This window comes from Canis aureus, chromosome 3 (assembly GCF_053574225.1).
Source record: "Canis aureus isolate CA01 chromosome 3, VMU_Caureus_v.1.0, whole genome shotgun sequence".
In the NCBI taxonomy this organism is placed as follows: domain Eukaryota; kingdom Metazoa; phylum Chordata; class Mammalia; order Carnivora; family Canidae; genus Canis; species Canis aureus.
In genome coordinates, this window is record NC_135613.1 from 85,298,957 (window position 1) to 85,324,663 (window position 25,707).

The window sequence follows — 25,707 nt, forward strand, 5'->3', positions numbered from 1 at the left end:
GCTGGGTCATTTGACTTCCCTGCCCTTGGATATCTCAGAGGAGACATTAGACGTTTGTGTGACCTGATCTCCAAGGTTCCCTTCAGCTCTAGGGTACAGAGAGGCATGTGAGGCTCTTTTTCTTCAAGGTCATGGCCTCTTTTGAGTCTTTAAGGACTCTCAGAAGATGATGAAGGTTGAAAAATCAGTTTTTTTGGGGTCAAAGCCTCAATTGCTGGTTTTTGACCTGTGAGGGAGAGGAATCAGCAGGTCTCAGGTCGTGGCATGGACAAACGTGCCCAACATAAACTTTGGTGGTCTAGGCTGACGACTCATGACCGATCCATATGGGTTAACCCACTTACCGCTTCCTCAGTATTTGGAATGGGCCTTAACTGCCTTGGTTAAATGCTAAATAATTCATGACACTATTTTCCTGCTATTGTTGCCTTGAACGGCTCTTGACTCTGTCCTTTGCTGCTACTCCCCGGAGCTCCTGTGAATTATGGTTTGGGGAGGAAGACATGTGAGGATGCCAGTCCCCAGGGAACAGAGACAAACATAGTCATGGTTTCTATGGCACCCCCGAGACCCCAAACTGCTGAGTCTCCCACATCTCTTATCGTAACATTTAGAGCTGCCTTGTAGTTCACCCGAGGACATGTTCCAGAGAAATCATAGAATATTTATTAGCGTTATTACATTTTCTCCAGCACCTTTCATCCCAGAGGATCCCAAAATGCTTTGCTAACAAAATATCCAGGGAGATTTTACCCATTTCTAAAATCAAGCTGCTGTTCCTCACGTTTCCCTCATCACACCCCTTCTATTTGCCTTCCCTCAATCTATTTCCACCTGAATTTTTATGACTCTTCATTGCTTAACAAAAAACACTCAAAGGCCTTAACCCGGTTATATTAATTTCCTACGATGCCCATATAACAAATGACCACAAACGTGGTTGCTTATACAATACACATTTATTCTCTTATGATTTTAGAGGTCAGAAATCTGAAATGCATGTTGCTGGGTTGAAACCAAGGTGTTGTCCAGGCCGTGTTCCCTCTGCAGGCTTCAGAGAAGAATCCGTTTTCTTACCTTTTCCCACTTCTTTGGTTCATGGCCCTTTCTGCCATCTTCAAGGTCAGTAGGGTAGTATCTTCAATTCTTTCTCTGTTCTTTTACCACATTGCTTTCTCTGTTACTGTGAAACCTTCCCCTGCCTTCCTCTTAATCTTTTTTTTTTTTTTTTTTAATATTTTTATTTATTTATTCATGATCGACAGAGAGGGAGGGAGAGAGAGAGAGAGGCAGAGACACAGGCAGAGGGAGAAGCAGGCTCCATGCACCGGAGCCCGACGTGGGATTCGATCCAGGGTCTCCAGGATCGCGCCCTGGGCCAAAGGCAGGCGCTAAACCGCTGCGCCACCCAGGGATCCCCTGCCTTCCTCTTAAAAGGACACCTGTCTTTACATTTAGAGTCTATTGGCATAATCCAGCATAATCTTATCACATCTGCAAAGTCACATTTGCCATATAAAGTAATATTAAGTTTCCAGGGATTAGAGTTTGGGTGTCTTTGGGGGGCCATTATTCAGCCTACCAAACCTGGCAATGATGGCTCTTTTCACATGACCAAAGTCAACATCTAATTCAGTGCCCCCTCCCCCTGCCCCAGGCCATATACATTAGCCACGCTGGGCTGCTCAGTTACGTTCAAAAAGCTTTTCATATTTCTTCACCACATCTTTACTCATGATTTTTTCTTTGTTTGGACCAGAAATGCTTCCTTGCCCCATGATTCCTTGCCCTCCCCGTTTACCCCGGCTGGAACAAATTTCTTTTAAGTGTGTGTGGTTTCTGCAGTCCGGTTTACCTCTGGTTGTGTAAGGTGCTTATTGGCTTCCCTGCTACCTTGAACACTCCCTACATGCGAGGACTCTCCTCCCATAAAACCCACTTCCTGCTTTTCACATGGGGAGCTTTTAGTAAATGACACATACATTATTTCCACGGGAATGATAGGACAGGGGAAGGTTTTTAGATTGATTCCAAAGGCTATGGTTTTGTCATCCAACAAATATTTATTGCTCATTTAAAAATATTTATTGTTTTCCTCTGATGCCAGTCCAATTCACAGTGATGAACAGTTAAGGCCTTAGCCATTAAGGAACTTAAGACCTAGAGGGGACTTTGGACACCAAATAAGTATGACTCCTGAGCAAGAAATCAGGGTGCTGCTGTAAGAGCACTCAACAGGGGCCTATCTGGCCTCGTGGTGAGAACCGATGGAAATTAATTCAGCAATTAGAGATTCTACTAAAAGGCCAATTAAAATATTATTATTCATAACAAAGATCCACCTTCCATTTGCATAGTGCTTTTTATGAGGTGTGACCATAATGTAACAGAGTGATTTTTTTAAAAAACAAACATAACCAATTATATTACAGGGAATCTCAGTGTGGGAGAGAATCTTAAAGGCTATATTGTTCAACTCTCTTTCTGATGCAGCTATCGTAACCACAGTTTGCCTGATATGTGTGCTGTTTTTCATAAAAGTTGCCTTAGATTCTATGTGTATGTTAGAGAATATAGAGGAAAATGGGTGCCATATACATCTATGTCTATCTACCTACATGTATAAAATTTGTATATATATTAATGCATAAAATTTATGTATGTATATTGCATATATAGATACATGTGTGTCTATGTATGTGTGTGAATATATATATATATATATATAGTAATTGTGCACAAATCTGCAATTTTGGCAAAAGAGTTCCAAAAATATTTTGGAAAATAGCACGATTGTTGAACCCATTGGATATATCTATATTCTCTCAAAGTGACTGATTTGACCAGGAGCATATAAATGTGTATAAAAGTCTGGAAGATTTAAAATTTATTTTCTTTACAATTATTTCAAAATAATTTCACAGGGATAACATCTACACACTGGCTTTTCTCCTTTTCTCAAATGAGGTCCATGCTCAGAATGAGGAGGTTTAGTGGAAAGACTGAATCTTGGAGTCACTCAGACGGACATGAGATCAGATTATGGCTCTTCTTCCTAGAAATTGTGTGGATCTAATTAAGTTATTTAATATCTCGGAGTCATAGTTTAATCTGCAGAATGAAGCTAATAACACTTTCTTTACAGGACAGTTGCACAAAGTATAACTAGCACAGAGCAGAAATGAATTATTTTCTAATCTTTTATGAGGAAGCGAGGACTGGTCTGATAACCGATTTTATGGTAAATAGAATAAAGAATAAGAGTGTAAGATGATTTTTCTAAGGTTCTATAATTTTCTAAATACAAAGACCATGTCATTTCTAATATACTATTCTTTTTTTCTGTTCAAAAGATGTGCATTGTTTTTCCATTTTTTAGAAATAAATACAAATGTATGCCTATTTGCACACACACTTTTATCATCTCTCAGCACTTTGCATTTTCAGTTATGTATATTAGCCCACTCAAAGACTTAAGACAGGTTGTTCCAAACCTTCTGTTTTGAAATCAGAATCTGTATCAGACGACCTATGGAGAGGCATATTTTTATACAAGGATACATTTTGTGATTTTAGGATGCTCTAATGATACATGAAAGCTCATGTGAGGTTCAGTGCCATCTTTTTGAGGTCTATCCGTGTAGTAGCTTTACCACAGGGTCATACCCTATTTCTCCACCTGCACGTGGTGCACTAAGCTCACATCACCCTTTACTCTCATTTAAGTGAAGCAACTCCAACATCAGAGAAGAAAATACCATTATATAATAAGTTAGGAAATCAGAGTCCCTGAAAGTGTTCCAGGATAAGGGATTTATTTTGGCAGTTAGATCATAATAATTGGGAAGGAACTGGAAAAGAGAAGGCTCAGAAAGGGAGTTAGAAGGACAAGAAAATGAACCAGTGACCAACCAGATAATCAGAGAATATGTCCAGCCTCTGAAGTGGAAATTTAAAAGGGAACTCCGGGGAAGGACTGTGGGGAATGTCGTCTCTATGCAGCTCTCATCTCTGTAGGTCCTCAGACAGGTGTGTGGTGGTGAGCGTGAGTCTGTTGTTGCTCAGCACGGTCAGTAGTGAAGAAAAAGGGCGAGACTAGGAACAGATGAAAATAAGAACAAGATGAGATGGACTGGGCAATTCTGCATGTGTCTGTCACCACACCAGGTCATGAGCTACTGCTTAATTTCTGCCTCCCAAATCTTGTGAAAATTCTTTTTTGGCCACTGCTAACTTGGAAATAATACAGAGAAGAGATTTTTGGGTAGGCTTTTTTCAGTTTATCCAAGATGACATAGAATAATCCATCAGAGTCATTTACTAAAGGAGAAAGAAGAGGAATTTGTTTCATATCTCATCTATACTCATCTGAAAGTCCCTTTACCTTCTGGTGAAGGAGTCTACCAACAGGAAAATCCAATTATTTATTATTTTTCTCATTGTGATGAAATTTACATACAGTTATAGGCCTGGGTCTCAAGTGTGAGATTTAATATATTTTGAAAAAATATATATGCCTATATAATTGACACCCCAGTAAAATCTTATAAGCCTGGAGACCAAGTAATGTGAGTTCTCTAAATTTTTTCTTTTTAAGATTGTTTAGACTATTTTAAACCCTCTGTATTATATGTTTTAGCATCAATTTGTTAATGTCTATAAAATATCTGGTTGGAATTTTTACTGGGGTTACATTGACTCTACAGAAAATTTGGGGGAGAATTGACAGTTGAACAATATTCAGTCTTCTAATCTGTGAACATTATATATCTCTCTCTTCATTTATTTATATTTTCTTCAATCTCAGCCACATGTTATAGTTTTTAATGTAGGCCTTTGGCAATCACTTATCACTGTTATTTCCAAATATTCTATGTCTCATCATGTTATTGTAAATGCTATTTTAAAATTTCATTATCTAAAATTTGAATACTGTTATTTGTATAGGGACTTCAAATCCTGTGACCTTTCTTTATTCACTTCTAAAATCTAATAGATTGATTCCTTAAGATTCTCTACATAAACCAATTTCTATGAGTAAATAGAATCTATGCCTTTAGATTCTTAAAGCTTTTAATTTGCTTCCATGCTTTATCTAACTAGTTAGAACCTCTAGTAGAATGTTGAATAAAAGCTAAAAAAAAATTCTCACTCTTGATATAAAGGAGAAAGAGTTCAATATTTCATAATTAAGTGGGTTGTTAATTGTAGAATATTTTGTAGATGATGTTTATCAGATTAACTTCTCTTCTATTCCTACTTTGCTCTGATTTTTAACCATGAATGGATATTAAGTTTTGCCAAATGATTTTTAAATTAAAATGGTCATCTGTTGATATGATATATAATTTTTCATTCTTGTTTTGTTAATATGGTAAATTATATTTATTGGTTTTTTAAAGATTTTATTTTATTTATTTATTCATGAGAGACAGAGAGAGAGAGAGGCAGAGACACAGGCAGAGGGAGAAGGAGGCTCTATGCAGGGAGCCCAACACAACACTTGATCCTGGGACTCTAAGATCATGACCTGAGCCAAAGGCAGCGCTAAACCACTGAGCCATCCAGGTTGCCCTTGATTGTTTTTTTATTTTTATTTTTATTTTTATTTTTTTTATTGTTTTTTTGAATATTAAAACGACCTTGCTTTCCTGGTCTAACCCAACATGCTCATAATTTAAAATTCATGTATATTGATGGGTTTGATTTGCTAGAATTTTGTGAAGGATTTTTGTGTCTATATTCATGGGGGATATTTGATCACATCTTCTTTAATTGCAGTGTTTTTGTCAAGTTTAGAAACAGGGTTTTGCTGGCTTCATAAACCAAACATGAAATGATCCTTTTTTCATTTTCTGAAGGAGTTGTTGAGTTTGTGAATTACTATATTATTTCTTAAGTATGTCATATAATTAGTAGTAAAACCATCTGGACTGTAAATTTTCTTTGTGGTTATGAATTTTACATTAAAAAAAGCTAGATGGGGCTATTTTTATTTTCTGTATTTTTTATGTCAGTTTTATAAAACTGTTTTCAAGTAATTTGCTCATTTCATCCCAATTGTTGAATTTATTGATGTAAAGTCATTAAAATATTCCTTATTATCCTGTTTATGTCTGTAGGATCTGTAGTGATATCCCCCTTTCTGTTTCTGATAGTAATAATTAAATAATTCTATTTTTCTCGATTCATCTTATTCATATTTTCTCAATTTTATTAACATTTCAAGGATGACTTTTATTCTATGTTTCTTCTACTTATTTTGGGTTAAATTTTCTGTCTTTTTTGGCTCTTTATAATGAAAACTCAGGTCAATTATTATAAATATTTATGCTACTTTTCATATAAGCATTTAAAGTAATAAAATTTCCTCCTAGCACCATTTTAGAGACTTCACACGAATTTTGATATGTTGTATTTTAATTAGCATTCAGCTCAAAATATTTTCTAATTTCTCATATGAGTTATACTTTGGTCCACAGATTATTTAGAAATATGTATTTCAAGTCCAAATATTTGAGGATTTTTATCTATCTTATTTTTATTATTTACTTATTTATACCTTTGTTGTCAGAAACATATGTGAAAATTTCAATCTTCTGAAATATATTGAAACTCATTTTATGATCTAACACATAGTTAATATAAACTACATGTGTATATATTTTATAGCATGTATACCTGTAACGTATATTCTATAGTTTCAGGGCTATATTGTTCTAAAAATTTCAGTTAAATCAAGGCAGTTTATACTGGTGCACAAATATTTGTATTTCCTTATTGATTGTTTCCCTAGCTATTCTACAAATTTCCAATTAAGAAAAAAATTTAAACTTCTGTTTATTTTTCTATTTTTTTTCTTTATTTTTGTCATTTCCTGCTTAACGTATTTTGATGCTCTATTATTACAATCAGCTATAAGATTATTATATCTTCCAGAATAATTGCTCTCCTTTATTATTGTGATATTTCTCTCTTTGTCTCTGGAAATATTCCTTATTAAGAAGTCTGTTTTTGTCTGTTCTCAGTATAGCCACACAAGGTTTCTTATGACTATTGTTTGTGTGATTATCTGCTACATTTTTTTTTTCTCTCAATCTATCAGAGTCTTTCTATTTATGGTGCATTTCTTGTAGACAACAGATAATTGAGTCTTGTTTTCTTTACTCCATCTGAAATTTCTTCCCTTACTTGGAGTTTGAAGTCCATTTGCTTTTAATATAATTATTGATGATTTTGGATTTAATCTACCATCTTGTTACTTATTTTTTACTTGTTTAATTTTTCTTTTGTGTTTCTCAGTCTCATCTGACTTCTTTTGAGTTTATCAAATTATTTTAGCATTTGATTTTATTTATCCTACTGATTTTTTAGCCATATCTCTTTTTAGTTTTTCAGAGTTGTTCTAGGAATTACTGTATAATAATTAACTTTTCAGAATCTTCTTAGAGTTAATATTGCATCCTATCTCATAAAATTTAAAAATTCCATGAGTATAATTTTGTTTACCCTCAATTTTTGTGCTACTGTATTCATGTATTTTACTTTTAAACATTTAAAAATTTTTTTTACGTTTTTATTTATTTATGATAGTCACAGAGAGAGAGAGAGAGAGGCAGAGACACAGGCAGAGGGAGAAGCAGGCTCCATGTACCGGGAGTCTGACATGGGATTGGATCCCGGATCTCCAGGATCACGCCCTGGGCCAAAGGCAGGCGCCAAACCGCTGCGCCACCCAGGGATCCCACTTTTAAACATTTTAAAACCAGAATGTACATTGTTTAATTTTTTGCTTTAAACAGTCAGCTGTTTTTTAAGGGTATAAAAACATATATTTATCTAGGTATTTATCTCTTTTCACACTCTTCATTCCTTACTGCATATTAGAAGTTCCATGCAGTCTGAAGAACTTCGATCTTATAGTGAAGGTCTGAACATGAATTCTTTCTGTTTCCACTTATCTACAAATATGTTTATTTAATTTTCATATTCATTTTGTGGATTATTTTTACTACCTATAAAATTTCAGATAATTGTTGGGTTTTATTTTTGTTTTCTTTTTTCATTTCATTCAGCATTTTACATAATTTGTTCTCTTGCTTTCTGACTTTCAGTGTTTTTGGTGAGAAATAAGCCATCCTTTGTATCATTGTTCTACTGTCTCTGATGCATTTTTTCACTACTTTTATTAAAAGATTCTTTATTTTTTTAAAAAGATTTATTTATTCATGATAGACATAGAAAGATTCTTTATTTGTATTTGGGTTTCAGCAACTTAAATTTGATGTACCTAGCTTTTTTCTTTCTGACTTTGGATTTGAAGGTCAGAAATTTTGGTTTATCTAGGAAATTTTCGGTTATTATTTCTTTAAATATTTTATTCCTCATTTTGTCTTCTTCTGGAAATTAACTGTATGTATGTTATACCACTTGTAATTGTTTCACAGAACAAAGAATCTATATTATGTTTCTTTAAAACATACTCCTTTTCTCTCTTCAGTTTGGATAATAAAAAGGGATTTAAGCTTATTGACTCTTTTTTTCTGAAATCTCTAACTTGCTCTTAAGCGTATTTAGTACATTTCATTTCAGATATTGAAATTTCAATATTAGAGTATTGATTGACTTCTTTTTATCTCTTCTTGATTCTCCATCTGTTTACTTGGTTATATTTATATTATCTTTGAACATATTTATAATAGCTATTTTAGAGTTCCTGTCTACTAATTCCAACATCTGGGTCATCTTGGAGCCTGCTTCCATTCTCTTTTTTCCCTTGATTATAGGTCACATTTTCTTGCTTCTTTACATATCTAGTAATTTCTTATTGTACACTAGCTCCTATGAATGACACATCATTAGTCTGGAGTATTTGTTCTTTTTGAAAGAAAGTTTAATTTTGTTCTGGTAAGCAGTAAAGTTATTGGTGGGTCCATCTAAATCTGTTGTTTTTATTCTTTTTTAGGGTAGGTTCAGTATAGTTTTGTCTTTAGCCCTAGAATATGGCTCTTATGTCCAGCCTCTGAAGTGGAAATTACGATATAGTCCTTATTCCTGAGGGATGGATTTCCTGAGTTCTCAACTGACTGCCTAAGTTTTTCAGTTAGATATCTACTCTGTCTCCTAGAATTATGTGGACATCTGGTACCTTGATTCACCGGTAAGTCCTGGAGCATCCATTCTTTGTTAGGCTCTGTGGACTCTTAGCACTTTTGAGGCCACCCTTCTGTATAGCTCCCTTCTCTCATTTATCCTGTTCTGAAAATTTAAGGCTTTCAGTAGTACTGAACTGTTTTCAGATGGCAGAGGGCCTGATGTGCTCTGTGTGAGCTCTACTTCTCTGTGCCTTTGGCCAAGAGGAGTTCCAGTCAGGAAGCATATGCAAATGTGAAATTCAATGTGTATGTTTTCCTTCTCTCTAGGCTTATTGTTCTATGCTTCCTGTTATTCAGCGCCTATGAGGAATTTCCTTGTACATTTTACTCAATTTTATAGTTGTGTACCTTGTAGAGTTTTCTTTTTCCTTCTTTTTCTCCTCCTGCCCAGCATCTCTCTCATTCTTTCCTTCTTTCTTCTTTCATCAAGTCTATAACAACAGCCAATCCCAATATTTACTACCCTTTTCCACTGCTTGAAATTTGTCTAGCATAATACTCCTCTGAATGTTGATAATAAACATTCTCTTCCTGGACTTCTCTACAAATGAAGGATAGTGACTATTTTGAATGGCAGTTTCTAGGTCAGTTTCTAGGTCAGAGAGTATATGATGAAGTTGCATAATAAGTTTTTTTGAAGTCCTTTGTTTGGGAAGCTAAGGTCTCAATGTTGCCCAACTGACTGTACCCCAAGGGACATATAAAGGTGAACTAATGAAATAATGAATGTTGGAAAAGAATTTGCCACCTAATATATATCTGAGTACTTAAATATTTTTTAAGCTTTAAAATCTCACTTACTTTTAAAGACAAAGAGGTCAGGATTGTTAGTTTGATTTTCAGCAACTACAAGAAATCTGCTAAAATCCCCAGAATAGAGGAATGATTCCATTCTCTTTTGGATGGCAGTCCATCAGGTGGCCAGTAGACTACAATAGGTCCCAGAGGTTCTTTAAAAAAAATTCTCTGGGGGTGCCTGGGTGGCTCAGTTGCTTGAGCGTCTGTCTTCAACTCAGGTCATGATCCCAGGGTCCTGGGGTCAAAGCCCCATACTGAGCTCCCTGCTCAGTGGAGATCCTGCTTCTCCCTTTCCCTTTGCATGTCCCCTTGCTTGTTCTCTCTCTCTCTCTCTCTCTCTCTCTTAAAAAATAAAATATTGGGATCCCTGGGTGGCTCAGTGGTTTAGCGTCTGCCTTTGGCCCAGGGCGCGATCCTGGAGATCCAAGATCGAATCCCACATTGGGCTCCCGGTGCATGGAGCCTGCTTCTCCCTCTGCCTGTGTCTCTGCCTCTCTCTCTCTCACTGTGTGCCTATCATAAGTAAATAAAAAAAAATTTAAAAAAATAAAATATTTTAAAACTTCTTTGCTAGAATTGGACCATTTATATTTCAGCTGCCTCCAAGTTCTTCTAAAGTTCTTGGTCACTAGCGTATTATGGGTGCTGAATCTTTTGCTCCACATAGATTACTAAATGCAACAACTGCAACAATATTTGCTTACTAGAGAAGAAAATATTACACTCAGAGGTCTGGGGTATTACAAATCCAATTCTGAAACTAGAGCATACTTCCAATTCAGCTACTTAAATCCCATGTGAGAAAGAAATGTTGGGCACTTCCTCTATTTCTCTATTTGTTATATTACATTTCATCTTGTATTATATTTTAATGTAATATATATTATTCCTTTATCTGTTTCTTTATTGTCTATTTTTTGCCACTATAATGGTAAGGTCCATGAGAACAGAATCCTTGTAGGTTTTATCCATTGCTCTTTCTTCAGAGTCTAGAATAGCAAATAGTATGTCCTTGGTAAGCATTTTTTGCATGTGTCTCTTATCTCTCTCCCTAAATTACAAGCCCTTGAAGATAGGTAGAGTCTTGCTCATCTCTAACATTTGTTTGACTGTGGAAAGCTCTTCATTAATAGTGATTGAATGATTTGATAAATGAATAAAACTCCTGAACATTTCAGTTAATGTCATTAAGTATTAAAGTTGAAAAAGTGCTTGAATACTCAGCACTGAGAAAAAGAGGAAGGATGCAGAGTTTGGAAGGGAAGGAAGTGTGTCTGATATTTGTGAAGATTCCTTCCTGGCTGTGGCCAGCAGCTACAAAATCTCTTTGGGTATTTTCTGTAGAAACACCAATTCTAAACAGACTATCCTCAATTATGGAGGTCGAGGATGGAAAGTTAGGATTCTGCAGTCTTTTCTTGGCTCTGTTATGCTGTCTTTGCAGAATGACCTTGGAGAATCATAGCCTCTTTGTGCTGCTCTGTCCCTATGGAGATGAGAGAGCAGAAGAGAAGAGCTTTCTTCCCCTTCCCACATAAGTGTTTGTTTTTAGCCTCATGAATTTGCCAGAGTGCTTAGATACCAAGGTGACAGACGTCAGAAAAAATATGACAGCAAAATAACTTGTTAGGAAGACATATAGAAATGGAGTGCATTTCTAAAGGGGTGTGGAACATGGGGTATGGAATAATGTTAGTGAAAATTTTGGAGGTCTTTTTATGAATTTAGTCGATAGTCAGTTTAGTCCTGATTCATACAGGATCTTGACTAAAGTTAAAGGAATGGAGTACTTCTAATGGCCACTGATCTAAGTCACCCCATAGGGGTCTTAAGCTGGGCATGAATGGCAGAAGCAGAAGCCAGAAGGAATTAGAATTGAGTGTGCCACCTGTCTTCCCCTAACACATTTAACCTGCTGTGATGACTGCTACTCCAAATTTGAGAAGCTGCTTCAAAAGTTATCACATATCACAACTTGCCACTCTAGCTCAAGCATTCTACAGTTCCATTTTGTTATAGTAGTAAATAATACTGCTGTGGACAGCCAGAGATACATAGGCTTTTATGTATGTATGCATGTATGTATGGATTGATTGATTGGCTTTATCACCTGTGTGTAGGGTTGGGGAGAGCAGGGAGTGTACCCACAGAGATAATAAGGAAGATGTGGAAAGGCCTAGAGGGGAGACTCAGGGGAGTGAAAGTTGTCTTTTTTTTTTTTTTTTTTTTGCTAACATTTTCATTTGCAATCACATAATGGGAGACAGAGAGAGAGAGAGAGAGAGAGATACTGGGAGCAATGGATTTTGCCATAACAACTAATAAACTGCAATTAGTCAAAGAAGAATGGGTAGAGTCAAGTCAAAAAAGTAAGAAAGAAAGAAAAAAAAGAAAGGAAGGAAGAAAGAGAGAAACATTTAAGGAAGGAAAGATTAAATTTCCAATGCACATTGATAGAGATATAAAAGTATGTTTTAGAGTATGTTAGTGGGAGACATAGGATAATGAATTAAAATATGTAAGAGGGGGATGAAGAAAATGACAAACATTCATATAATGGTATAATTAAAAAAACCTGAAGTTCTAAAAGTGAGAGTTGATTTGATGTAGAAAACTAGAGCAATCTCTCTGTGTCTCTCTCTCTCTCTCTCTCTCTCTGTCTCTCTGTCTCTGTCTCTCTCTCACACACACACACACACACATCAGGAGAGAAGCATCTTGAGGCCACCTTGCAAGGGCAAATTGACTTAGATGATTTTTGTGTCACAATTTCCAAGAGTGCCTTTCCATGACTGAATTGATGCATTGCACATGGGGGATAGCACTGTATCCCCTTTTCATGCCATTCCCTCCACCTCACAGACCACAATTCTATGCCACATTCACTGCCCCTCCAGGTGCCTGGAGAATTGTGCCAGCAAGAAGCAGCAGAAGAGCAGTACCCAGGAGATGGAATGGGAGGCAGTAGGCAAAGCCTGGAGATAAATGGATTTATTCATCAACAGGTATTTTGTTGAGTCCCAAATCCCAATCATATGTTGGACATGAGGTCCAGGGGAATGGACGAATAGACAAATATGGCTTATTACCATAATGAAGTTGAAGTTGTGTTTCTGTAATAATTGAGAGTGAAATTTAGGGAGCTGGGCAGGGAAGGAATCTCACTGTCTCTAAATCTATTCATAAACTCAACTGGGAATCAGAGAGGGAGCAACTCCAACTCCATGACAGAGCAGGAGGATGGAAGGGGAGGCATGTTTTTCAGGAAGAAGAGTATCAGGCATATTCTCATGTAGAAAAAAGGATTAAGGTGTCTGCAATTCAGGAGATTAAAATTCCCAATGATCAAACACCTCTGCTTCTTTCACCTTTTGATGAGCAACATGTAGATTCTTTTTGGTGCTGATTTTAGCCTACCCTCTGCCTTGTGAGGAGGGAGTATTCTGCTTCCCTCAGTGGGCCTGACAACCATGCCTTGGAACAGAATGAGACTGATGAAGTATGGCTGTGTCTGTTTTCAGTTAGAACATTAGCAAACTCAACTACAAAAGGCCACCTCACAGAACAAAAATCTTGCGATGTGCAAAGTACAATGGAAATCTCCAGGCTGCAAACAGAAGTGTCTTTGGCTGCCAAGACAGAGGGACCTTGCAGAAGATAGAGCATGAAAGTGATTCTGCACAAAACAAAGTCAGAACACAATGGTATATATTTCAGGCATATGAAAGGATATGTGGCAGCAATACTAAAGAGACATGATTTTCCTACAGAATGGGGGCAGAGGGAGAGCAGAAACCCAATCAGCCAATACAATTGTGGCAGAGAAACAGATTTGGTTCTGTAAAGGGAGAGGGGAAAAAAAGCTTATTTTTTATGAATTAATCTCTAGTTGGTTTTCATAAGTTGTTCAGAAACAAGTGAGCATATGAATAATACATACTGTACACAGGCCCAAAAACACAGAGCTATCTCCAGTTGAGACTGTGAGAATGAAGGCATTTGGAGAAATATAATTGAGTAAAGGGACCAGAGAGAAAGCATCTGAAGGTGGGAGTGTGAGCAGCAGCAGGGAACAGACACCCTGGGGGGGAAATATATATTTCTTATCTCCCCAATTAGGTTGTAAATTCTTGGAGAGCTGGGATAATCTTTACATCTTTTACTAATTTGGATTTTCCCAGGTTGCATAACAAAAATTTGCACATAGGAGATGGTAAAAAAATATTAATAGATAAATAGATTAATAAATAACATTAATAGATTAATAGATAATATTAATAGATTGATTAATAGATAAATTCAACAGTTATGTGGTGGTGAATTTGTCTGATTGCCAGGCTGATCATTATTGTATTATTGGAATGGAAACAGAAAATAAGAAATCCATACTCTTGGGACCAACATTAATACAGATGAAGCACCCTTCAGTTGCCTAGATAGAAAAAAGAGTCCAGGGATGGTGTGCCTATATGGTGTTTTATATGGTTGTGCAATTCATTGATTAGCCAATCATCCCCAAAGTGGCACACTTCCTTTATCTAAAGACTAGAATAGTGAGCTGAAGTTAAAGGCTGTGGTCACTGCTTCCACAGAACAATAGTTCCACAAAATGTTCTGTGGAAAAAGAATTCCATGGTCAATTAAGCTTAGGAAGTGCTTTCTATATTTCCCTCATTATCATTTAAAAGGCTCAGAGAAAACCTATAGTAAATTGCCCTGTTGAACCTTGTTTAATCCTATACTTTCCAAACTAAGTTGACCATGGAAAGTTTTTTTTCTTTATTTCCTTTTTTCCCCCTTAAATACCCATTAGCATCTTTCAGAACTAGTTCTCCATGAAGTGCACTTTGAGGAATCCTAGTTTGGGTGATTGTGAAGAAGCAGGGCATTTACTAAGCATCTTCCACATTACACAAATGGGGTTAAGGCTGGGTAGGGTAATTAACTCAAGGCTCCTTCTCCTAGGGGAGATAAGGGGTAGCAGAGGAGACAAACCACCAACCATACTCAACTAGACCCATACTCAACTCTGACCCTAACCATAGGCTGTAATCCTTGTAAAGCATTCCACAGATATGATCTCCTCATCCAGCAAGATCTTCCCTCTCCAGACTCCAACCCCCAACATGCCATCTACTACTGTGCCCCCTATGCCTGGCTCATGGCCTCCATCCCTAAACCAAGCAGACCTGACCCCTCACCATGGAACACTGGGAGTGTGTAAGGAAACTGCAAGGACCTGCTCCTACAAGCTAATGCCACTCAGCAGCCTTGGACAGCTGGTGATATTATTCATGGGATTCTCAGGTTGGCCCATGCCACAGCTACTTGAAAGAGTGGCACCAAAAATCCTTTACTACTCAAAGGACACAAGGGGCTGTTTCAGGTGCTCCGGCTGCTGGAGCTCTCTGTTAATAGGTCATATTCATCTTGTCTTGTGTCTGTTTTCATAGCAACACCTCACAGGGAATGAGCCCTACACTTGAGTCTCTACCAGCAGCTCAGGCTATGTTAGATGGATCTACTCGCATTTTCCTAACACAAAGAGGTTCTAATAACAGAGTTGAGCCCCGGGGTACCTGGAAGACTCCTTGGGTGGTGAGTTTTCAGCCAGCAGTATTATATGATCCCCATACTGCATTTTCCCCTCGCTACTTGACAGTGCAGTGTTGATGACTGCTCAGGGCTTCCTCCTGTATGAAACAAGACTGACATATCCATGGAGATGGCTCTCCTGCTTCTCTTCTTGGAGGTGCCTGGCGAGGGACAGGGAGTCTGCCTCTTCTGCTAAAGTGAGTTAGTTGAATTTCTGGCTCAGTCTTTCGTTATCTATTATTGTTGCAGCCATATACACATACTGTATACTTCCATCCTACTTTGGTCCCATCATAAGACTTATAGAAGAGTTTCAAGAGTGGACAGTTTTGGACATACCAGCTCTGCCACTAACGCTGTGAGGTTAACCCTCTTGGGGCCCCAATTCTTCATCTAGAAAGTGAGGACAGTATCATTTATTGCATAGATTATCAGATAACTTAAAGAACCACTGCAGCATAAAGATCCTGGTACATGGCAGGCACTTACCAATGTCTGGTTTGCTTACTCTTCTCAATCCCCCACCCCCCATTAGTACTATTCAATAGAATTGTCTGGAAATGTTTTCTATTTGAGCTGCCTGACATGGAAGCTACTCAGTGCATGTGGCTAAGTAGCATTTGAAATGTGGCCAGTGCAACTGAGAAAATGAAATTTTAATTCTTTTAGGTTTATTAATTTAAATAGCCACACAGGACTAGTGGCTATCATATTGGGTGACACAGCTTTATGTAATACAACTAGCAGTTTTTAAACACAAAATATCCGGAAGACGAATTAGAGTTCAATCTAGATGTCAGTGGCCAAAGCTTTTGGCTATCTACCCTCACTACCTTTCCCTATGGGATTTGATGCCATCATGAACCGAAGAAGCTTCTAGAAATCAGTCTAAGACAGAGGCAGCTGCTATGCTACTGTATCTCTGAGGGCTGGAGAGAACTCACATACTCATTTTATTGGACCTACTCTTCAAGGAAAGGAGACTGGGGCTTTGTGGTATTTCAAATACCTTGAGCCAGAAGAATATGTTATGCATAATGAGAGGGTGTCAAAAATCTTGTCACAGAAATGTAGGGGGCCCATGAGACTCCATCCTACTCTATTCTATACAATTATATCCACCTTTGCAATCACTGGCCCAGAGATAAAATAATGATATTTGCTAAAAAGATTTTAGAACCCTGCCAATTAACAGACCAAACCACCTAACCTCATATGAAATCACTGCTTCCTTAGAACTGGCTAAATTTATAAATGTCGAGGTCTTGGAAATGTTAAAACCATTAGAGATAGAGGGTTGGAGAATTTGGGGGGTGGGGGTGGGAGTGGAATGTAAATTTGGTGAAAAATTAGAATAACATGCAATATTTATTTTTGTAGTACAATTTACATATCTAAAATCATTTTGCTAAGAAGAAACATAAAATGTATTATGTATAACTTGATTTGCTCATAAAATTATCATTTAGGTAAAATTAGAGACGTGGAGAACTGGAAAAACAAAATGGAAAAAATAGGAGAGAACAGATTTTTTACTGATTTATTTTCTTTATATATTTATTTAACAAAAAGCGTCCTCAGAGGGAGAAAGTTCCTTTTGGATGTTCTTTCTCTCTCTCTTTCTTTCCTTCTTTCATTCCTTCTTTTTTTCCTTCCTTCCTTCCTTCCTTCCTTCCTTCCTTCCTTCCTTCCTTCCTTCCTTCCTTCCTTTCCTCCTATTTTTCCCTCTTGGGTCTTTAAGCCTCCACGTAAACCGTTCCCTTTTCAGTGCAAGCCTATTCTCTTCCTTTAGGCACTTCTGTGGACAACAGTTAGCCCTTATCTCCCTTAAACTAACATCTTCCCAAGTTACAGTTATTTGGAGAATTCTTAGGTGTTTCTCTTTTACAGTTACACATCTCCCAATTTTCTCCCATCCTCTGTCCCCATCTGCCTCAGTCCCCTGGCACCATTCCCCTCTGCTCTCAAACCCAGGGCCCCAAAGGGAACTGAGGTTGCCCAGTTGTCTGTTTCCATTTGGCTTCTCTGTAGATTCATGGATCTTGCCCATTTGGTCCGTGGGTAGGCTCTTGCTGGTTGAGGGATGAAAGAGAATAAGAACTCTAATCCTACTGACTCATACCTCTTAACTGTTTATCATGTGCCAGGTACTCTCCTCAGCACGTTATATTCATATTCCATTTAATCCTCCCCCAAACTCTGAAAGTACAGAGCTATAATTATTCTGTTTTATGGATGAAGAAAGTATGGCTTCAGGAAGGTTGAGTAGCTTGCCTGAGGTCATGCAGCTGGTAAGCTACTGAGCCAGCCTCTGAGCCTGGATTTAACCCAGTCTGTATGGCTCCAATCTTTGGCCTATTACCCACTACCCAACAGTGTCTTAAAACAATAAGAATACTATTTACATATGGCTTTATGGCTCAAAAAATTTCTGCACATGCACTAGCTTGTATGATTTTCAGGGCAATAACTTTGCTGGAGGAGATATAGGGGGCACTAGTATCCCCATTTTAAGATGTGCCGACAGGGTCAGAGAGGTTAAATGTCCTGCCCAAAGTCACACAGTAAATGGTGCTGCTGGTATTCAATGAGCATGTTTCCTGACCCAAAGTCTATTTCTGTCTCTGCACAACAGTTGGCCTGAGCACAGGGAAATGTCTTCGGAACTAATACGCACACATATGTTATTAGAACTACCGTGCACGTTCACATACTCGCAAACTTTCCAGACCCGGTGCAATGAATCAGAGCTGAGTGGAGGGAGGAAGGCTGGCGTAGCCTGTGGGATTTCCACCACTGTCCTGATACCAAGTTTATAACAAGGGTTGAGAGACATCAGGAGAGAAGGCTTCTGGCCTTTCTTGCTGTTTTTGTTTATTTGTTTCTCCTTTTAAAATTCTTTTTTATGAGGCTGCCATAAAAACACTCATTAGGCAGTGTTGATTTTCATTAATGTTGATTCTCCAAGAGCTTAATCAATCTTCTGTGACCAATGACCTCATTCCCATGGGAGAAGAAAGCTGTTTAACAAATTAGCTTTACAGATTGTAGGTAAGGCATACAGATGTGAGGTAGCCTGTGTTGCCAAAATAGGACGTGGATTAGTGGTTTAATATGCACAAAAACAATAGCATTAAACTGCCTCCTTGCTGTTACCCAAATGCATCATTAGAAAGCAGCTGTCCTCCTTCCCCTCTCTCACCTCTACCCCTCCTCACGCTCCTTCCTTGTGCTCACTTTTGCCCTCTGTGAAATCTATGCTGTGAAAGCACCTAGAGGCAATGGCACATCTGTGGTTCATGGGAAGGGAGCACAAACCACAGATGCACAAAGGAAAGCAGGAAGGGGGGAGCTGAGCATAGTTACCAGTGTTGACTTGGAGCCTAGCAACTTCCCTAGGAACTGATTATTCAAGGTTGGCAGGAAGAAACTTCACTCCCGAATAGTAGCTCCCATCCAGGAGTCACTCAGCTGAGCTTCCACTATTACGGAGACTACTTGCAATGGGTTGATCAAGTATTATGTCTTTTCCAGGTGGCCTTTCTGAAGACAGTCCCTCCAGGACAGGGAGCCCCATTAGTTACTGAAAGAAGCCCGGGAAGCCTAAATGATAGGGAGTCATGGGCCTTGGGATAAAGGCCAGGCAAAGACAACTCTTTCTTACATATGCCAGTGTTGCTCATGGCTGTGTCTGGTGGCACTGGCCTCCCCACTAAAGCCTTGTGTTTCTGCCATCAGTGCTGGTGGACTGGTCTGCACTCGGCTGTTCATCTGGGCTGGAGTGTGGGCCCTTCCTCCAGCAGACCCCAGAGGAGCTGGAGTCAGAGCAGCGTGGGGCACCAGCTACACTTGAACTTCCAGGGGGCTTCCCCAGGTACCATGTACTTTTATCTTCTTAACGTTCTGTGGGAGGTGAGGAGGGACAGAGTTATTGCTCCTCTGTGTAGACGAAGGCTGGGGCCCAGAGGCCTGGGTCCACTGATGGGCCAGGGTCCTTGAAGACAGACCGTGTCTTCTGATGGGAAAAGGAAAGAATGGTGCTCTCTCCTCTGAGGGGACTAGCTGGTGGGCTGGGGAGAGAGGGCACATTGGTGCTGTTGGCAAGTATTTTTTTTCCCCCCACTCTCTGCTTTCCCCCTTCTGTTTTCTCAGGGTCAGGTGCTGAGCTAGCTGCTCTGCTGGTGCAGCCCAATGAGAAGTCTCCAGATGTCTCAGGACAGGACAAATTCACATCCTGGTTTTCACCTGAGGCTGGTCTTTGAAATGCCTGCAGCCTCCAGGTGCAGTGCAACAGAGATGTGCTGGGGTGCCTAGAGTTGCTCACAGCCCCATTAAACACCTCTCCTTGCCAGGGCCCTGTCCCCAGATGGCCTGGCTTACACAACAGGGAGCCTCTCCCTCACTCCCGCCTGCCTTCTGCCCCAGGAGCCTGCAGTGCAGTCACATGTCCGAAATCAGGCCACTGTTGTCAGCTCCGCAGCCATACACCACAGCGAGTGGGGCCCAGCCCGGCTGCAGAGTCCTGCAGAACAGGCTGCTGTGGCCAGGGTGGGAGATGCCACAAACACAGGTCTGTGGAATTAAATCTGGTTGCACAGAAAGAAGTTGGTAGGGCCACCGACTTTCTTTCTGCTTGCATTCCTTTCCACTCGTATTTACATTGCTCAAATATGTTTTGAGCACCTTCTTCATACAAAGCCCCCAGGAGGGCCAAATATGAGTAAGTAAGAGTAAATTCCCCGACTTTATTTGGGACTACGGTCCCTGACTTCAGTGACCTTTCTTGTTCCCATGAGGAGGCCCCTTTTGCCAGTGGTTTTATGGGTATATGACTATTTCTTTATTTCTGTAAGAGCTTTTTAAAGCAGTGAACCTTTAGTTCTGAGCCCCCGTGCTTTACTCCTACAATTAGCATACTGGCAATTTTGTTAATATCCAGCACTGTGCCCATTGCTTATTTGGTCCTCAATAATTTTTGATGATTGACAAATAAATGGGTTTCTTTGGGAGGGCTATAAATATATCCCCAGCTCCTGGAGGAGGGTCCCTATGGATCAGTTGCTACAATTTCTTGAACACCTGCTGTGTATGAGACACTATGCTGGATGATTTAGACACACCAGCTCTAACCTTCACAACATTGCTCTATGGTGGATGTTTTTATCTACAGTTTATAGATGAGAAAAGGGAAATGCAGAGAAGTTAAATAATGGACCTAGGATTACATAACCAGGAAAGGTCAATCCAGAATTCAAAACAATGTTTTTTAGTCTTTAGAGCCGCAGCCCCTCTCCCCCTGCTGTTCATGACCAGGTGGGACAACCTGACTATTAGGCTAGGGGTTCTACTCATTGGTTATTTCTTTTTAAAGATTTTATTCATTTATTCATGAGAAACACAAACAGAGAGAGGCAGAGACACAGGTAGAGGGAGAAGCAGGCTCCATGCAGGGAGCCCGATGTGGGACTCGATCCGGGGACTCCCAGATCGCGCCCTGAGCCGAAGGCAGATACTCAACCACTGAGCCTCCCAGGCATCCCTACTCACTGGTTATGATGTAAGAAGATCAAACAGTGAAGGTCAAGTCATAGCCAACTGCCTGCTGGGACACTGACATCTGGATGTAGTTTGGGATCACTTCTGAGGAAGGGCTGTGACTCCTGGGTCCAACTAGGGCTCCTCTCCTCCTTGGTGGCCCTGAGAGGCCCTTAAGCCAAGGCCTCACATGATCTTCTAGGGGATCACAGAGGCAAGATAGTGTAGAAAAGAAGCTTGCAAGGTCTCTCCTGAACTGGGGGCCCATCCTTGAATCGAACTCAGATTCAGACATTTTCCAGTGGTTTTGGAACTGCTCCCCAAGAGCAATGACTTTCAGCTGAGCTGTCCCTTGGGCTGGAAGCGAAGCAGTGACCTCAAGGTGAAAGTCTCCATATCCCATTACCAATCCAATTACCTGGTGCTTGCAGGTTAGATGGGAACTGCCAGACCGGAACTCAACAATGGATCATTTAGTTTTGTGTCTTGTCTCTGACAGTAGTTGAGCCTGAGAGCCTCACTCAGACGCTTCTCATTGTCAGTCTGCAGACACAGCCACATGCTTTCCTTTAAATGAAGGAATAGAGCCAGTCATGGAAATGGTGCGCAGCACAGAAGCCCGTTATATCACCACAGCTCCCATCCAGTCCCAGCCTTCATTCCCATATTCATTAACTCATTGAGCAAATATTTTCTGAGCAGCTACTATATGCTAGGCAACGCTAGACACTGGGCATACAATGATGCACAAAATCTCTGCTCTCATGGGCTTTCATTGTAATGGGAGAGTGCAAATAAAAAATACTTAAGTAGATGGACATATATTATGACCATTGCCCTAAGTACTATGGAAGAAAACATAGCATGATAAAGAGGGTGGAAAGTGATGGACATGAGGTACTCTGGCCATTGGGTGGCCAAGGAGGGTCTCTCAGGCAAGGTGACATGTCGACGAAAGTTTGAAGGCACTGTAGGGGCATGAGCAGGCTGTCTGACGTGAAAGATGTCTGTCTTTTGTCTTCTGTGTTGGGGATTGGAAGACTTGGTGCTAGAAGGAGAAAAGCAAGTGCGAAAAAGAAAAATATTTGGGTTTTGAGGAATCGAGGAATAGCAAGGTGGCTGGTGGCTGATGTAGAAGGGAAGAAAGGGGTAAAGAGGAAGGTAGAGGTTATTTTAGGAAGGTTGAAAGGGTCCAAATCGTGAAGACTTCATGGACCATGATATGGACTTGGGCTTTTATTCTGAGGGACATGGAAGCCCTTGGAAGGGATTTGAAGAGTATAGACTACATAGTAACTAAGTGTTCATTAAACATGTCTTCCGATAAATATTTGTTGAACGAATACATGAAACACTCGTTGGATGATTGAAAGAACAAACATCACCGAAACACACAGGTAACTGCACAGAGACGAAGAGTTCCTAAAGTAACACACTGTCTATATTTGCTCAGAAGAGAAGAATGTCTTCCTACTGAAAAAGTGATTAGCTGTCGGCTGCTTTGCCTGTTGACTTCTAAATGGAGGATGGCTCTTGGTGGCAAGAGCAGAAAAATGAAAATGTACAGGGCAAACAATAGAAAGCATGCAATCTGGCATCCTTTAGGGAACACAGTGCTCCTGTCCTGCCAGCTAATGACCTCCCTCATGAATGAGGTTGTTCTCTCACTGAGGCAGATTAGGTGCCCTTGAGGCACTCTTTCCATGTCTCTGCCCAGATATCTGCCCCTTGTCTCGGGACCTGGAATTCCACGTTACAGTTCCATCCTTTTCTTGAGTTTTGAAAACAATTTCATTCTTAAGAATCTGTCCTCCAACAGAATGGGTGGGTAAACCTCTGACACTGTCCTCTCCTTTTTGCACCAGGTTTCCCCTTCAAATGTCACCTTTTAAAAGAACCTTTCTTTACTCTTATCCCCGACTCCCTTTCTTGCTCCACAGCTTCCCCATCACCTCATTTATAATTTGACCGAGGCCATGGTTTGCATTTCTCTCTCTTTCAAACCCCAGTCTCTTGACCACAGGGACTCTGACATTCACCTTTGTCTTCTTCACCCAGCATGGTGCCTGCACATAGTACTCATAGCATTTTTTCCATCTTTCCTTTTCATCTTTCCTCCCTTCTTTTCTTGTTTTCTTGCTTTTGTTTTTAGTGAAGCTGGTGAAAATCATTAGGAGGGCATATTTTCAGGTTGACAAGTCCTTAGGCACATCACGTAGGTGCAAGATTCCTACTGAGCCATTAGCCACTTGGATGATTGGGGCTTAAAGAAAATTTTTGTTTTTATTATCCAGGTAACATGTGATCACTGCAAAAAATTAAAAAAATTATGAATAGCCTTCTGGATATAAAAATCAATTCTAGTCTGCCACCAATATTTTAATGGTTATCCTTTTGAGCTCTTTTTCTAAAATGCAGGCCTTTTTCAGACCCCACTTGCTAGGCTGTTTTCAAGAACCAGGGAAGGGAGGGAGGGTGTGTCATGGTACGTATGCCAAGGTAGGGGCTGGTGTGGGAAGATGGCATCCATGGTGCTGTCTACAGTCTGACTCTAGTCCCATCCTCTGTAGTTCGTTTCCCTGTGAGCCCTACGGGCCCAGGTTGACCATCTATCTTCTGGGTTCAAGCTGTCAGAATCCACCGCCAGTGTGGTATCCTAATGTCAAACAGTCTGGAGCTTCTGCACTCACCTTTCCCTTCCTGCCACCAGTGTGCCACCTCCTTCTCCGACTTCCCAGTGCCTTCAGTGTCTGCCCTATGATGTCCCTGGGTGTCTTGCCTATGCATCTGACATCCCTTAGTCACAGAATACAAGAAGCATCTGTCCTCACCAGGGACTTCACAGGCTTGACTCATTTACCCACCTGAATGTTACTACTTAATTGACTGAAACTATGAAAAACAAACCTGTGCTGATCGATAGAGAAATAATTTTGCAAATTGTGGGCATAAATCTTTAGAGATCTGTGTGTACTGCCATTTGTTAAAATGCTGAAAAGGTAAATCAATTTTCTTTATTAAAACACAATTGCTTCATCTATTGCTAGTTTAGGCAGGAGCCAGGAGGCAGGGTGTGGGGAGGAGCAGAGGAGGAGGTTTGGGGCTTCTTATTTGACCTTCATCCAGGGGTCATTTGTTAGTCTAAAAAAGGGTCAAGTGTTGGGGAGGAGCTGAGAGCTTCCAGGCTGGCAAATGCTTTAATGTTAGAAGAAAAAAATCATCCAGGGACTAGTGTGATGTGTGTAGGAAATATCAGCTGCGGACTATAGATGAGGCACTAAGGAAACAAACAAACAAAAAACAAAACAAAACAAAACAAAAACAAGAAAACTCTTATCTTCATCACTCCAGAGAGTAGACCAGCCAGGATAAGTTAGATCAATGCTGTGATGACAAACCTAAAATCTCAATGGCTTAAAACAACACATTTTTATTTCTCGCTTACATACATTATTGGTCAGCGGGGACCAGGACGATAGAGGAACCTCTATCCCAACGTGGCTCCTCAACATGCCAGAGACAAATTGAGGAGAGATGAATCACACCTTGGTGAAGTTGGAGTCTCCTGCTCCATTCCACTGACCAGGGGATGAGGATGGGAAGTGCCATGCTGTCACATGTCCTGATGGTGGACAAGCAGAGTGCACTTGAGCACTTCTAATGACCACCATGCAGAGCAACCTGGTGCCTTTTATGGTGCCTTGCACTGCACAGTGGTGTTGCGTTACCATGTCTGTGGGCACTAGGCAGAGGCTACTTCTGATTCATCTTAGCGCCTGACATACAGCGTGGGCTAAAAAGAAAAGACTTCACTTTGCAGACTGAGTTAATTAATCGGTAAGCAACAAAGAAGGGAAGCCACAGAACTTAGCAGAATGGTACAGAGAGGTGACGCTATGGTGTGGTAATGTCTGGAAGCATCTTATCTTGAGTCTGGTGTAGGTGACATTGTTCCTGCATTTTCATGTGCCAGCCCCTGAGCTAAGGTATTGAATGCATCATCTCGTTGAATTCTTACAATAGTTTTCTCATCATCCTCATTTTGAAGATTTGGAAATTTTTTCCAAAATTAGGGCCATCCTAACTCCCATCACTCATTCATTGCAGGATAAGATCATTAAACAACAAAAATTCAACTGAGTACACATTAAGATCAAATTGGCCTTATTTGGTCATTCATGAATCGAGGGGCATCCTCTCTAGCAGTAGAGAGGAGGTCTGCGAAGCTGGAGGAAAGGAAAGTTTTTAAAGGTGAAAACGGGGCAGGAAAAGGATATTACTAATGAAGAACACATCATTTCAGGGTTGAAAGGGCCTGTAGGGCAGATTACCTCACTGGTGCTGACCAGGTAATTCCAGGCTGACTGGTTAAAGGTTATGGTCCCAGGGGCCTGGAGCCTGCAGTTAGGTTAGGTACTAAGTCTTGGTTTGCTGCTGTGGGGTTTAGCACAAGTGACTCCATTTTGAGACTTGAAAAGACCACTGCTGGTGGCCTGGGTTGAGTTACTCACTTGCCTTTTCTGGGCCTCAGTTTCTTCATTAGCTTAAAAACAGAAAAAAAGACTGGCCGAACTGCTCTCTAAGATCCTTTCACATTCTCTTATTTCATGGGATTTTAACGGCT